We start from the raw sequence: 14,493 nt of genomic DNA on the forward strand, positions 1-14,493 counted from the left end.
TTGTCCTTCATCTGAAGTGAGATTTTTAGTCTAAAAAAGGAGGCAACAGTAGCGTAAGACAAGAAAAACACCCACACTTTCACTTGAAAGGTGTCTTTAGAAGCGTCAGTGTTTTGACTAGTCATCTCAGCATACAACCTCTGCCTCAATGAACTACTTATAAATTAACCACAGATGGCTAAGGCATTAAAGAAGGTTAAAACGCAACACTATTGTTTAGCTCCAACGAAGAGTTTCAAGTGTCTAGAAATATTATTTTATCTAATTGTATTTTGATACACCTGAACAGACCATAGAACTTTTCTCCAAGGAAGTGGGTTTCAACTATTCTTTTCCCAATTCAATGCATTAACTGAAGGTGACACACAATTTAGTATGGCAAGACAGTAGTGTCCCAGTCTGCCAGAAATGATGGTCTGTGAGATCCTGCACAACTCCACTGCTCAATCAGTCATCTGTGTGCCACCAAATTGGAAACCCAGGTTCTTTCCAAGAAGACAAAGATGACAGCAACTAAGTCTTTGGGAAAAATCTGTATTGACAAAGCCCAAGAAATTTATTTCAAAGTGACAAAGTGGATCACAAGAAGATAAATTTAATTTTGGAGCTCTCTTTTTAAAAATAAATACTTTTTTCCCTAGCAAGGATGTCTAATTGCAGGTTTTAGGCAAACAAAGCTAAAAAGGAAAAATGGATTAATGATGACACTCCTAAAATAAGGGTTATCTTCAAGCCAATCTGAAGCTTTCATCTCAGCCATAAAATGTGGTACCAGGCCTGAGATGAGACAACAGGGTGGCTAAATTCATTGAAAGACAAATTAATGAAGGGCATCAGTGATGTAAGCTTACAGAATTGATGTAAGCTTACAGAATAGCAAGTAATTGAGACCTGAAAGCTACAAGCTCAGCAGGTAAAGATGAGAATAAAGCTTACAAGCCTTTCTTCTTAAAGGAGACAATGTAATCCATGAAACCTAAATACTAAAATAAAGGTTCAGTATTCCTCACCTCTCACAGAGAGAGATTCTGTCTGTTACTATGCACTGGCCTACAAGTAAGAAAGCAAGGGTGTTTCTTCTTCACATGAACTACAGTCCAAGCACCAATTTGGGAGTTCCTTGTTGGGAAGACTCTGGTTTTGTTCTGTATTTGCCTAAGTTGTAATTATTTGTGTCTTGTCCTAAACACAAATTTTTTTTTTTTTTTTGCATTAGCTAAACCAGATTAAAAAAATTAGTATTTGAAAATGCAATTTTGGGGAACTATTAAAACAAAATAAAAAGTTTTCTTTCTGCTGGGGAAAAAAAATTTAAAAAAAAATATACATATATATATATAATCATATCCATGTATAGAAGAGAAAAAAAATCACTAAGTTGGTCTTTTCTTGGACAAAAAAACCCAAGATTAAAAAAAGGGTTGAAGGTAGATGATAAATAACCTTTAGACTAAGGGCAAATTGTAGACTGTGAAGGTATCATGATTCAGTTAAAAAAAAGCATGCAGCACAAGGTATTCTGCTTACAGGTGATATCACTACTACTACCACAGTACCAGCTTCTGGTGCTAGTCCAGAAGAAAATGAGAAGAGAGATCTGTAGCAATAACATGGATATGTGCAGACCCTCAAAGAAAATACAACTGCACTACACTGCACAACTGGTAGAACATCATTCTGAATTGGTACAAACACAAATCCAGAATTATCCTCAATTTTTCCAGGCACGGCAATCTCAGCATCAACTTCTTTTTGCAAAGATAATTTAAAATGCCTACCGAGCACTCAATTGCTAGAATAAATGTTGATATTGTGCTAAATCTTCATCAGCAGAGAGATAAACTTTTATTGCATGTCCTACATATTCAGTGTAAGTAAAGCAAAAGGACATCTGGATAGAGGGATGCACATGGATTTTAATTCCCCAAAACTGTGCTGCAGCAGGACTGGCACTGCTCCAAAGTAGAGACTTTTCACAGCTGCATGGAGACTGCTGCATCCCTGTGAGAGGGAAACACAAGGCACTATGTGGAAAATTCAACCACAGTTTTAGGTTTTGCAAAAGTTTTTAATTTTTTTTCAAAAGCACAACTTTTTTTAGTGCTTTTGCCCTGTTATGTTAATTTGGTAACTGACATGGGGCTTAGTCTCAAACTAACCAGACTCCCACCTTGCTTGCCTGTTGCCTCATCTGAAATCCACAGCAAACTGTGCAATTAAGCAGAGAACCCAGTGCTGGAAATGACACCTCTAGCCTGGCCTTAATGGAGTGTCTCTTGCCAGGTTCAGTTCCACCTTTGCCTTGGCCTTCCTCACCCCTCACTTCCTACACAACTGTACTTCACCTCCATACTCTTCCCAGGTCACCTGTGCTGGCTTCAACTCTCTATTCATTTTCTTCTTTTCCCTTCAGTTTGCCCTGAGCCTGTCCCTACTCAGCCATGGCACTGTCTCACATTCCTTGACCAATTTCATGCTTCTGGGAATCGATAGCTCTTGCACTCCATGGAAGACTTCCTTAGAGATCTGCCATCTCTGTTTCACTCCCTTGTCCCCAAGGGGAGTCTCCCAGGGAATCCCACTGACTGTCTCCTTGTAGAGCTGGAACTCTGCATTCTTAAAGTTCAGGGGCCTAACATTAGACCTCACCTGACCCATATCCCTCAGGACTGCCAACACCACCGATGCCTGATCACTGCAGCCCAGGCTGCCTCCAATCCTTGTGTCCCCAGTTAGCTCACTTACACTGGTGACCAACAGACCCAGGATCACCTTCCCTCTGGTAGGTCTGTCTATTACCTGACACAAGAAGCTATCCTCCATGCATTCCAGGAGTCTCCTGGATTGCCTACAGCTCGCCATGCTACCTCCATCACATGCTAGGGTAGTTGAAGTTCCCCAGCAGGACAAGAGTCTGCAATCACAATAATTCCTGCAGCTGGAGCAAGAGAGCTTGGTCAAATGATCCCCTTGGTCAGGGGCCTGTAGTAGAAACTGACCACAGGGCTCCCTTTGTTGCTGGGGTCTCTGACTCCTACCACCAGCTTTCGACCTGCTCTTCAGAGACAACTCTCCACACTCAATCTTGGTGCCCTCTTGATGTAGAGGGCAAGTCTTCTGCCTCTCCTTCCTCCCTTGTCTCTTCTGAACAGCCTGTAGCCATTGATACTCACACTCCAGTCATGGGATTCATCCCACCAGGTTTCAGTGAGGCAGCAAGGTCATAGCTTCCCATCAGCACTGTGCCTTTCAGCTCTTCCTGTTTGTTGTCTGTGCTGTGTGCATTGGTGTAACAGCACCTCAGCTGGGTTGTCAGCCATGTCACCTTCCTAAAGGAGCACCCCTTAGTTCCTTTGCGATAATTCTCTGGTGTTTCCCTGCTGGCTTTTATTACCTCAGGAGTCTCCCTGGCTCGTCTCCATAAGACTGCAAGTGCGATCCAGTGTGGCCAGAACATTTGAGAGTCAGCAGAAGAGAACCCTCACTAGCACCCTGTCCCTCTAACCCCTGCCCCTCTGTTCTGGGTAACTCAAAAAAAAAGTGTGTTGTATTCCATGTCTGCGCTACATCATATGCCCAAGACTGCTACTCTCCCTTTAGGACCTGAGGGCCAGAAAGGGAATCATGGAGGCGGGGAGAGCTGGGTCCTTGTAAAAGATTCGTTCTCATCAGGAAGCTTCAACATCTCAAGACAAAGGCCTTCTTTTGCTCCTTTCCAACCTCCTTGCCTGGATTAGGTCTCCAAGAAACTGCATTTTGCAATCCTAAACTGCTTCAGGGCAAATTTCACAAATACCTCTCTGCAGTGGCAGCTGCCACCACCAGACCTGTGGGGTTGGAGGCTGCTGTTTTCAGTGCCCAGCAGGGCTGCTTCTTCCCCTCCTGCAATACACCAGTGACTCGGAACTGCAGTGCTGACACCAGCTGGGTCCAGCCGGACAGAAAAGACGCAGAGAAATTGACACCACAGGTTCACCACTGCCCCAGGTCCCAGGTTCCAGCTGCCATTGTTGACAGAGCTGCCACTGTCAGGACAAACGCTGTTGGGTGGTGTGAAGTAATGGCTTGAGGGGCATTTGACTGTTTTTGGACTCCAGGTTTGTTTTCATTTTGTCCATGTTCCCTGTTGGTTGTTGTTTGGGGGAAGAGGGAGCTTTTTGTAATCATGGTGGTTCTGTCACTGTGCTGGGGATTTTTTGCTGTTTTCTTTCTCCACACATCAGGAGAAGGGGGCTTATCCACCATCTTGTCTTTGTCCCTTGGACCACATGGTCATCTATGGAAGACACCATCTTGGGGGGAGGGGGTTCGCCACCATTTTGTTTTCTTTGTTCCGGGGGAGTCCACGGGATTCCGCACCTTTGTAACTAGTGGTTATTGCTGTTATTTTTGTGGTTGCAGGTTTGTTAGGTTTTTTTTCTAGTAAACTTTTTTTTACTTATATCTTTTCATGTCCATCTCTCCTTATTGTTTAAGGTAGTAGCTAAAGCTAAGAGGGGAGGTAACTCACACTGGAGTGTCTGCCCCATAAATTGTCTTAAACCAAGACACATCATGCAGCTTGCCAAGGACAAGCCTGATAATATCCTGCTCCTTCCTCACATCTAGTTTAAAGCTGTGCCAATGAGACCCACTAGTTCCTGAGCAGTCTCCTCCCTCTACTGAGTAAAAGACATCTGATACCAGTATACCTGGTATTGCATAAACCATTCCATAGTCAAACCTATTTTTGTCTTTTTTCCTTTGTGATCTTTACATATTCTCCCTGTTCTCTGAAGCAGTTTGACAAGACAGCACCCACCAGGCCCGTGAATGCCTCCTGCTTCCAAAACATTCCCCCAGCATGGAGCAGAGTACTACAAGCTTTGAATATCTCGACTCGCTTAACCCTGCCTGGCCGTGCACAACTCTGTTCCCACCTGGATATGTTTGGAAAAGCAGCATGCCAAAATCTCTGATTATTGGGTTGTATCTGGGCACCCAGGCACATCTCAGTGACACAAGTGAAGTTCAAGGTGTTCTCTACTGAGGGCAGGCAGAGCCATCTTGCTCCTGCCCTGTAGGGGACCTGCTTTGCTCTCCCCTGCTTGTCTGTCTCTCTTCTCTTATGCTTTTCTCTACAGTGACTGACATGACACTGAGTCAACTTACCTACAAGTAGTGCCTTCCTGCACATTTCATGTGACCAATCAGAGAAAAAAAAAAAGACTAACGAGGCACTGGAATGGATAATAAAAACAGAATTACTTGTCCTGCTTCAGATCTAAGGCAGTTACTGATCTGGAGACATTAAGACATTTCCCTATAGAAGGACTCTATAAATAACTCGGCGGGTGATTTCTAGCTGCCTTTGAAGTGTCAGGCACTTGACATTACCAGAGATTCCTCTGCATTAGGCAGACAGATGTGATGTAACATATTAATCCCAAGAGGTAGATTGCTATATCCCCTCTTGGCACTCTCCTAAAACTCAACAGATAAGAGTGAACTTAAAGCAAACTGCTTTGAAGATGTTTGTTGTCACTTCATCCATTTTGAGAGGAATGGTGTCAAAGCCAAATGCTGTATTGCTGGAGTCTGCAGGACAGCCTACAGCCATGCTAAGTGCTATTTCTTCCATTTGCACTGCAACTGCAAGGCCCCTCTAAGTACAAATAGTGCGGGATTGTGCCACATTAGACCTTTGCATTTTTTTCAGGAGAGAAAACTTAACGTCATTCTCAGGATCAAGGCACTGCTGGGTTAAGACACTGTGACAACCCAGGGTTGACTTGAGCCAGAAGAGCTTTCACTACAAATAAAGGATCTGTGGTCTTTTTTTGCCATAGAGAGTACAAGGTCTCCAAAAAGGAGCCAGGGGAAGAAACAAGGCAAATGGCTGCATGCTAGTCACCCAGGCCTTCCTTGCTGTGGTTGCCCTACAATTCCCCTGAAGATCTGCTCTATCACAACTTCCTAATGCAGCAGGGTAGGAAGGCGAAAAGATCCCTTCCACCCCCAACCACATTTACACCCACAAGCACAAGCAAAGAACACATAATCCCAACAGAAATCACCTGGAGCACAGTGCACATGATTCAGGGATTTATTGACGATGGTTATTTGTGAAAGAGATATATTAGGGTTTTGTGCTACAAATGCAAACAAAATTCTGACAGGCTCTATAGACTTGCAATTGCTATATGAAAGTACATCTGTGTTTATGAAGCACAAATAATAGAAGCCTTTGTCTCTTTTTTCTTTGAGATAGAAAAAGGCACTTAAGCCCCTATCTCCAAAGGTGTTTCTGTCTTCTATAAGTCACTTAACTCCCACTGAACTTGGTACTTAACTGCAGTAGAGAAGCTGACATTTAGGTTTTATCTAGACAATTTCTGAAAATACCTTCAACTCCCTGGAAAGTAAAGGAACAAACATTAGTGGCATCTCTTAAAAATGGAGAATATTTGAGGAAGTCATGAATAATCAGAAACAGCCAAGCCTCAAGCAAGTTTGGGAGAATGATGCCAGTTTAAGAAAGCAAGAACAGTTTAAGTAACACAGTGAAATGATCAAGCTACACTAGAAAATGAAAATAAAAACCAGTGAGCTCACATTATTTAAAATTTACCTTGGCTGTATATATTATGGCTATCCACACCAAATTCAGTCCCAGTCTGGATTTTACCTGTTTATTTAAATGGAGATGGTTTAAAAGCATGTATAATTTTATTCTCTTTATAGAAACAAACAAACAAAAAAAAAAACCCCAAAAAATCAAAACCAAGTAGAGTTTGAAATTATCACAGAAAATTTCCAAAGGCTTCTACAGATGTTTTTAGATGCCTTTACAGTCTTACTTCATTTTATGAGTTTGTGATACATTGTGATACTTGATCAGCTCTACTTTTTTAGGTATTTATAAAAAAAGAGTAAAGTGTCAGCTTTGTGTCACGGCGTTGGATGCATCTATGTCTGTTCACCTGCATGCCAATTCATTTCAGCACCTATGACCCTGTGTCCTTCAGTTTTCACAGCAATAAAATACAGTTCAATCCCAACCAGACAACTTTACAAGACATTCAGGATACCTACAAATCAGCTGTTACTCTTTCTCTCTCTTCCTCCCCATCCTTCATTGAAAATTGTTATTTGTTATATATACAAAACATTCTGCAATGTGTGCCTGGGTGATGGGAAGAAAGGAGAAAAGAAGCTCTAGCAACCACATGAAATGCATGTGCCAGTTAATTGGATGTTTCCCACCACCTACATTAAAATAATTTGGAAGTTGTTAGGGAGCTGTTTTTTATGATTAAAAAAAAAAAAAATCCAAAAAAGCAAAGAAAACCCAACAATCAAACAAGCAAAACAAATTTCTTCTGCCAAACAAAATGTACCCCAGTTCTTCCTTTTACAAGTGATCACTACCACAAGAGAAATCTGCCACTGCATACTCTGTCACCAATTTCCAGCTTTGTCCATGGCTGCAATTTTGGGAATATTATGGCTGAAACTGGCATCAATTCTATGTATAAAATTTTAATGCTGTTATGCAGAAACAAGTAAAAGAAAAAATTTGACTGCTTCATTTCTTATCAGGTGTTCAAAAATGAGCAAGAACAATGTTACTCAGTCCCTCAGTTCATCACAGGAAAAAAAAAAAAAAACAACCAAAAAACCCAACAAAAGCCCACTAGTTTCCTTAGGTTGAATCTTATTTCCCATCAGATTTGTCAAACATATCCCTGACATTAGATGAGACAAGAAGTCCTTGTGAATGGATCAGTAAGCTCATTCAAACTATTCAAATAACTTCTACAAATGTCAAGTTTTAGAAAACAAGAGACTGTGCAGAATATGCCTATACAATTTCACTTTACAAAATATGCTTCAGAACACGATCCTCTGATACTGTTTTTATTAAAAACCACAGCACTAGCAATCACTGCCAAGAAATGATGCTGATCTGAAAGCTCTAGCTGTATAAAGCAACACCTTCAGAGAGGAGGAATATTTATTATTAAAAAGTGCTACAAAACCCTGTGATGTAAAAAAGAAAGCTGTGTACCTTCTTAGAGAGAACTACCATAATCCTGCTGAGGAACATTCGCGTGCGTAGCTGAACTACCCATATAAGGCTGGCAAAATATTTGATTAAAGTCTCAGAGTAAGCTCTGTATCCCTACACAAAACTCTGGTAAACTGTTCTTAATGTTAACCAGGTGTCCAGAAGCACATGAATACCCTTCTGAGGAGTCCTTTTAATATAACAGTTTAAAGTAAACAATAATTTTGAAGAACAATATAAAGAGAGGGTTTGTTTTTTGGGGTTTTTTTGTTTGTTTGTTTTTGTTTTGGTTTTTTGGTTTTTTTTCCCCTAAAGTGAAGCCTAGCGCTGCTTACAAGCCGCACTAAATTAAGCAAATTGGGGCTGAGGGGTGTTGTATTGAGAAATAGACTCTCATTACACTGGTGGGAATGCACTTTCAAAAGAGATATGTAATTTTATCATGAGCTACAGAAATAAAAGTTTTGCTTTGTTTTGCTTTGCTTTGTTTTTTGTTTTGCTTTGCTTTGTTTTGTTTTGTTTTGTTTTGTTTTTCTTGGTTTTGTTTTTTGCTTCATGTGTGGTTTGGGTAGGGGTTTTTTTGGATGGGTAGGGCTTTGGTTTTTTTTCAGACAGACTTAAAATTCTCATCTGCCCTTTCAAATCGATATTCAAGGTGTTAAGCTCACAGAAGAAACACAGCATTCAATATCCAGGGTTATGCAGAACAAATTAAAACAGGCAAACTATTTTTCAAGCACAAAAGCAAAAGGATTCTGGCTTTAGTCCCAGCCATAGGTGCTGAGAGTGCAGAAACCTCATGTATTTGAAGCACTGAGGAACACGTTCCCCAACAACCATCCAATAACTCACCTCCAAGGCAAGGCTGGCAGGAAGAGAGGAGGGCTGGCTGCAACGCCCACAGCCCCAGTCCTTCCCTGAGTCCCTAAGAACCAGCTTCTGCAGCAGGGGAAGCAATTCAAGCACAGTCCAGGGAGTTTCCCAATTTGCTCCTATCAGTCACAGTGACAAGAGCTCCTTGTGCACCACCTCACCTTTTGTGTAATCACTTCATAATGTAATTGTGCCACAGAAGTGTCTGCAAAAACCTCCCTATGCTTGTTTCCAGCTTCTTAATTATGAAAGACCTCCTAACTGCTTTTCCTCATTTGGTCAATTCAAAAAGAAAAGTGTCTAACAATACTGCTGCATGTGCTTTATTTAAATTTCACTTTAATATCTGAAAAATCTTTTCACATCTTTAAGCATCCAGCCAGAATAAATATGGCTTCCAATTCTAAGCAGGGGAGCTTTTTTCTTGCTCACTAGCTTGCTTATGATGATACAATTTAATTAACATTTCTGTAGTACTTTCTCTGCCAGATAGTGACTTCTTTCTTCAACTTTGCTGTTCAAAAACACTATATAATAAATCACAAGGGAAAAATCTTTATTTTTAATTTTTCCATTTATGTATTTAATGAACATTATTGAATTTTTGCCAAGTATTTATTGGAAACTTAGAATAAATATCTGTGAACTACTAATTCACTTCTGTCTGTGAGGATGAAGTGTTCTGCTGACACCAGAATTTTAATAATAATTAGCTCTTTTATTAGAAATCTGCTCTTCATTTCAGTAACATTATAAAAGGCTGAGTTTTAAACTAAGCTAGAAATCAAAAGCTGGTTTTTTTATTGAAGCTTTTCCATCCTTCGAACATAATAAGTTTTGAGGAAACCTTCAAAAACACAGACTGCAGAATGCCATGCCATGCCTACTACTAATTAGTGCTCTGCACTGCATTTGGAGTTTCCAGGGATGAGGACCATCCTGGCCTCGTGAACTGCCTTAGTTATGCCTGCAGTTCTCTCTCTGAAACATGCATTGTGCTGATGAATCTGCTGCATTTTTATGCACAGATCCTTAGATCTTTTCGCTGCCTTGCTACTGGGAGGCCTCACTTCCCAGCTGACCCATGACAGGTGCACCAGTGGTCCCATTTCCCCATTTCATCAAAGTTTCAATTCTCTCTTGGTACCCTTTGTTCTCCGTTATTAACCTACCTCTCTGACAGAATTGTTCATGTTCCATTTGAGGATACACATATTTCAGCTTTAATACTCCAAATATAAGAAAAAGTGAAATACTGGCACGAACACAGAACTCTTGCTATACTCACCCCCAAACTTCTCTGTCATATGCCCATTAAGCAGTTACTGTCAGCAACTTTACGGGGGTATCTTGAGTGATCAAAGTGGGATCTACTTTATCACAGACCTCTAAGGCATGGCATTGGTTGCTTAATTATGAAACACAACTGGACTTCTTCAGAAAAAAATGACTTTGTAAAGAAGCTCTGTTTTCCTCAGAGTGTTTCATCAGTAGAGTGAAACAAAATTCAGTATTTAGTAGCATTATTTCTTTCTTACTGATATTTTGACAGGATCAGGTCCATTAAAATAGAGCTTTTAGTGCACAGTCCTTTATATCTGTGTGTAAACTACCATAGTTATCTGAAGTTTTCACACTTATAATGTATCTAAAGCATCAATTATAAATCAAAGCATTCAACATTCAGTAGGTTTCAAATTATGAATGCTCTTGATCATATTTCATCTTATAGCTCCTTTGACAAACTGTATGACAAAAGATTTTTTTTTAAAGCCTAATCTTTACTAAATAATTGGCTATGTAATTGTTATGTTTTTGCATTTATGAAAAGGAACCGTGTATTTGCATTCTGAATTCTTTCTAGGCTAAGGAAACTACAAAACCAAAACAAAAATTGAAACCACACTTTACTGCCTGTAAAGGAGTCCTTCCCACAATATCCACAGATCATAAGCAAAAGCTAAATACGTCAACATAAGAATAAAATCATGATTTGGTTGCTTGGCATATGTGTAGTCCTGTATCAGATGCACTTTAAATGGAAATTACAGCTTGGCAAGTACCAGTGCAACATTATTTTCAAATACAGCCCTGACTAGTGTTTTACAAAGTAGTACCAGGGGTTTTTTTGGCCACCACAAATTCTTGATTCAAGATGTGAATATTGACTGTAGGCCAAATTTATGAGTTGAAAATAAATCTCGATATTAAAGAATATAAATGCCAGTGTTTGGTGGAAGTCTGTGCACGTACACATACCTTTTTGCTTTAAATTGGGGTAGATGTTTTCCTGCCTCAGAACTGTTCTGCGCCTCCCTGCAGTTCTTCACATCATCCCAGGCTAAGGATTGACACCCAGTGTGAAATGCTATCCTCTCTTCTGCAACCAGAAAGAATAAGAATTGTGGCATATTGCTGTCACAAAGCACTCCTGGTTTCATTAGCAGCAACAGCACAATGAGCAAGCTGACTTGTAAGAAACATGCTCATCACATGTAGAGCACAGACTGTACTGTTCGTGTCACGGCTGTTCTTCCCCATTACCGACCAACCAGAATTAACTCCAGATTTCTTCATCTCTGCTCTAAGATAAATAGCAATTATTGCCCAAGAAACCTCATCTTCTTTTCTGGTCTGCTTTTCAACAATTAGGGTTTTTTTTCCTTTTTTTTTTTCCCTTTTTTTTTCTTTCTTTTTTGTTTTTTTTGGTGACAGGGTGATGCTTTGACCAAGATATTTCCTATTTCTTGCAGTCTGAGAGAGCAAGCCCACTTTTATGCTGTTATCAGCTGTGGAAATCTGAGACATGATTCACTGTTTACTGAAGTAAGTGGGCAGCCTACCATTGATCTCAACAGATGAAAAAGCTGACCTTTTACATGCAAGTTTTTACTCCCAAAGGAAAGCCAAGGGTGGCTAGGAAAGCACAATCCAAAGTTATAAAGATCTTGTTTGGGCCATTTTTCATTTGTGTCTTCCTTTTTCCTTTCTGTATTGTCCTGATACCTTTCTAGGTTTGAGGGCAATTCTTTAATCTGAAGACAAAACCTTCTAGTATTTCTGCAGGAGCCAGACATGCACAAATCACATCTACTTTTTAATAGAGTAATAGAGTTGTCCTGAAGGATGATCATCAAGAGCAGCATGGCAGGCCATAATGCCTTTCTTTTAAAAATGCTTTTTCAGTTTTACTTCTCAAAATTAATTGATACCTACCCACCAACGGACATTTGATATTCTGGTTTCTCTTTGTTGTTCACTGGAAAATTCCATAAACACGGCTTTGTAATTACATAAAGTAGCAGGCCTTTGCCTGTGTAAAATTGGTAACTTCTAGGGGCACATCTCTATTGTAGCACTTCCTAAAAACTAAGTACTTGTCTTTACACCCTTTTTAATGAAATGATAAAAGTGTATGTATCCATGGGATTGTGTATAGCATACTGTTAAAGTGCAAATTGCTGTACCATGTAGAAAAAACCCAGATAATTTGCACATCAGATTTAAGTGTAGTTCAGCATTCTCCAGGTTACCAGCTTATTTTTATCATGTTTTGTCAATTAAGCAATGCTTATTTCTTCAGTACATCAAGCCCAAGATTCTAAAGACCTTTTGAAAAAAGATTGAAAATAAAATTTGGAACAAAATTTGCTGTTCTGATGACACCATGTACAGGCAGACAAACTGCTCATCTCCCTAAATGGGGTTTCAAGCAAACTTTGCAAATGTATGCACTTTGATGCACAATATATATTGCCTATATTCACCAAAAACCTGAAATGGCTTTAAAGCGAATTCACTTCAAGACTGATACCTCTCAAGTGCCACTATACTTAACTGATCATGAGACCTGTCTGAAGCATCACATTACTTAGATCTACACAGTCTGCAAACAACCACTCTTTCAAACAATTTACAGTATTTTAGATAGCTAAGATTCACTTAAAGAGTTAAGGGAAGTTGTGTTTTAAGTGGTAATATTTAAACACAGAGAAAAAAAAATAAACATCTCTCTAGAAAAATACCAAATTTAGGTGAAATGCCACAAATTGACTATTAATAGTCTTTACTTTCCCCCACATGACATTTTTTAATTTAGGATGCCATTGTTTCTGACAATGAAACAATGCACAACAAGTGCAGTTAAGACAAATTTACAGAAGTTTTTGCAAGTAAGAACTATTTACTGAACCATTAAAGTTGTGGGAAGTGGGTGTTTCATTTGTAATTTTCTACAACAAGACCCTGGGGATACATTAGACTAATGATTCAATAATCATTAAGAGCTTAGAAGTATGGAGCCTTTAAAAAACCAAATTCTTATTGAAACATCACAGTTTTAAACAGAATAACACTGTATTGTGAATTCTCTTTTCTGGCAGAGTACTCTGCCAGTACTTTGTGAACTTCAGGAGGTACTGGGAGCAACCCTTTAAGAAAATCATGATATTTTAAATTTCCTTAAACACTTTTCATGTACCCCTTATATGGCATTTGAATGTTACTTCCATGTTACTTCAGATAGATCCTAAAATGCATTAAACTAGAATAAAAAAAAGTTAACCATTCTGATGTTTCAACTATAGCCAGGCTGATTCCTCACCATATTTTTTGTAGACCTGCTGGGAATGTGTCCAGTGGTTCCTGAACCTCTTGAACTCTACTTCAGTCCAATTTTAAATTTTTTTTTTTTCCTCCAAAATTCCTCCTTGATCTAAGACCCCAGAAGCTGCAAGCACTCAGAAAACCTCCCTGTTCCGAGTAGGTTCTCTCTTTGGTGGCCTGGAGTACCAGCCTGGAAATGAAATCATACTAGTACAAACAAGGGAGTTTTCTTTGATGTCTCAAATCAATATGTTCGAGCACTTAAGGGAAAAAAATTTAACCAAAGATAACTTTCACAGATTTGGAAAAGCAAAAGAACAAAACATCAAACAAGTGAGAATGTTCCCTTTCTCCCCACACAAGTTTTTGCTGCTGTTACCTCCCATAAAAAGCTACTTGTGTTGTGCTTTCAGTGCACTCTAGTGACAAGGGCACCAAGGCAATCTCTTCTTTCAGCAAAATTAAGACAAGACACAAGGAGTTAAATGCTGTTCATTAAGGAATTGGCACTGATCATAATTTTCAGGCTTAGAGTTGTGGTTTATAAATAGAATTTTTCTTATATTTATGCAAGAAAGAATGCTGCTCTTCATCCATAATGGAAATGCATACCCAAGTTAGTGACCTTTTAAATCTCAGATGATGCCAGCATGGGATACAGACACACACTTAGCACAAGGAACTGTGTCTAACTATGATGCTTTCTTTAATTCCACATGTGAAACTGGTGGTGAAAGAGTTCAGATTTTTAATTTATCAGCTGATCAGTGAAATGAAAAGTGAGATCAAACACACTGAAATGTTGACTATAATGAAAGTGTTTAATTCAGACAAATGGTCATTTACACTGTTTGAAACTAAAATACTGATCATATTTCATTTGCAGGAGGAGAGAGAGATATCAGCAATAGTTGCTATGAGAGACTGGAGAAAACAACTGAAGTGTGTGTGTGAGGGGGCAGGGC

The sequence above is a fragment of the Corvus kubaryi genome, unplaced genomic scaffold (genome assembly GCF_017639235.1).
Source record: "Corvus kubaryi isolate FWS band 111438036 unplaced genomic scaffold, C.kubaryi_AGA036_p1.0 67, whole genome shotgun sequence".
Taxonomy (NCBI): domain Eukaryota; kingdom Metazoa; phylum Chordata; class Aves; order Passeriformes; family Corvidae; genus Corvus; species Corvus kubaryi.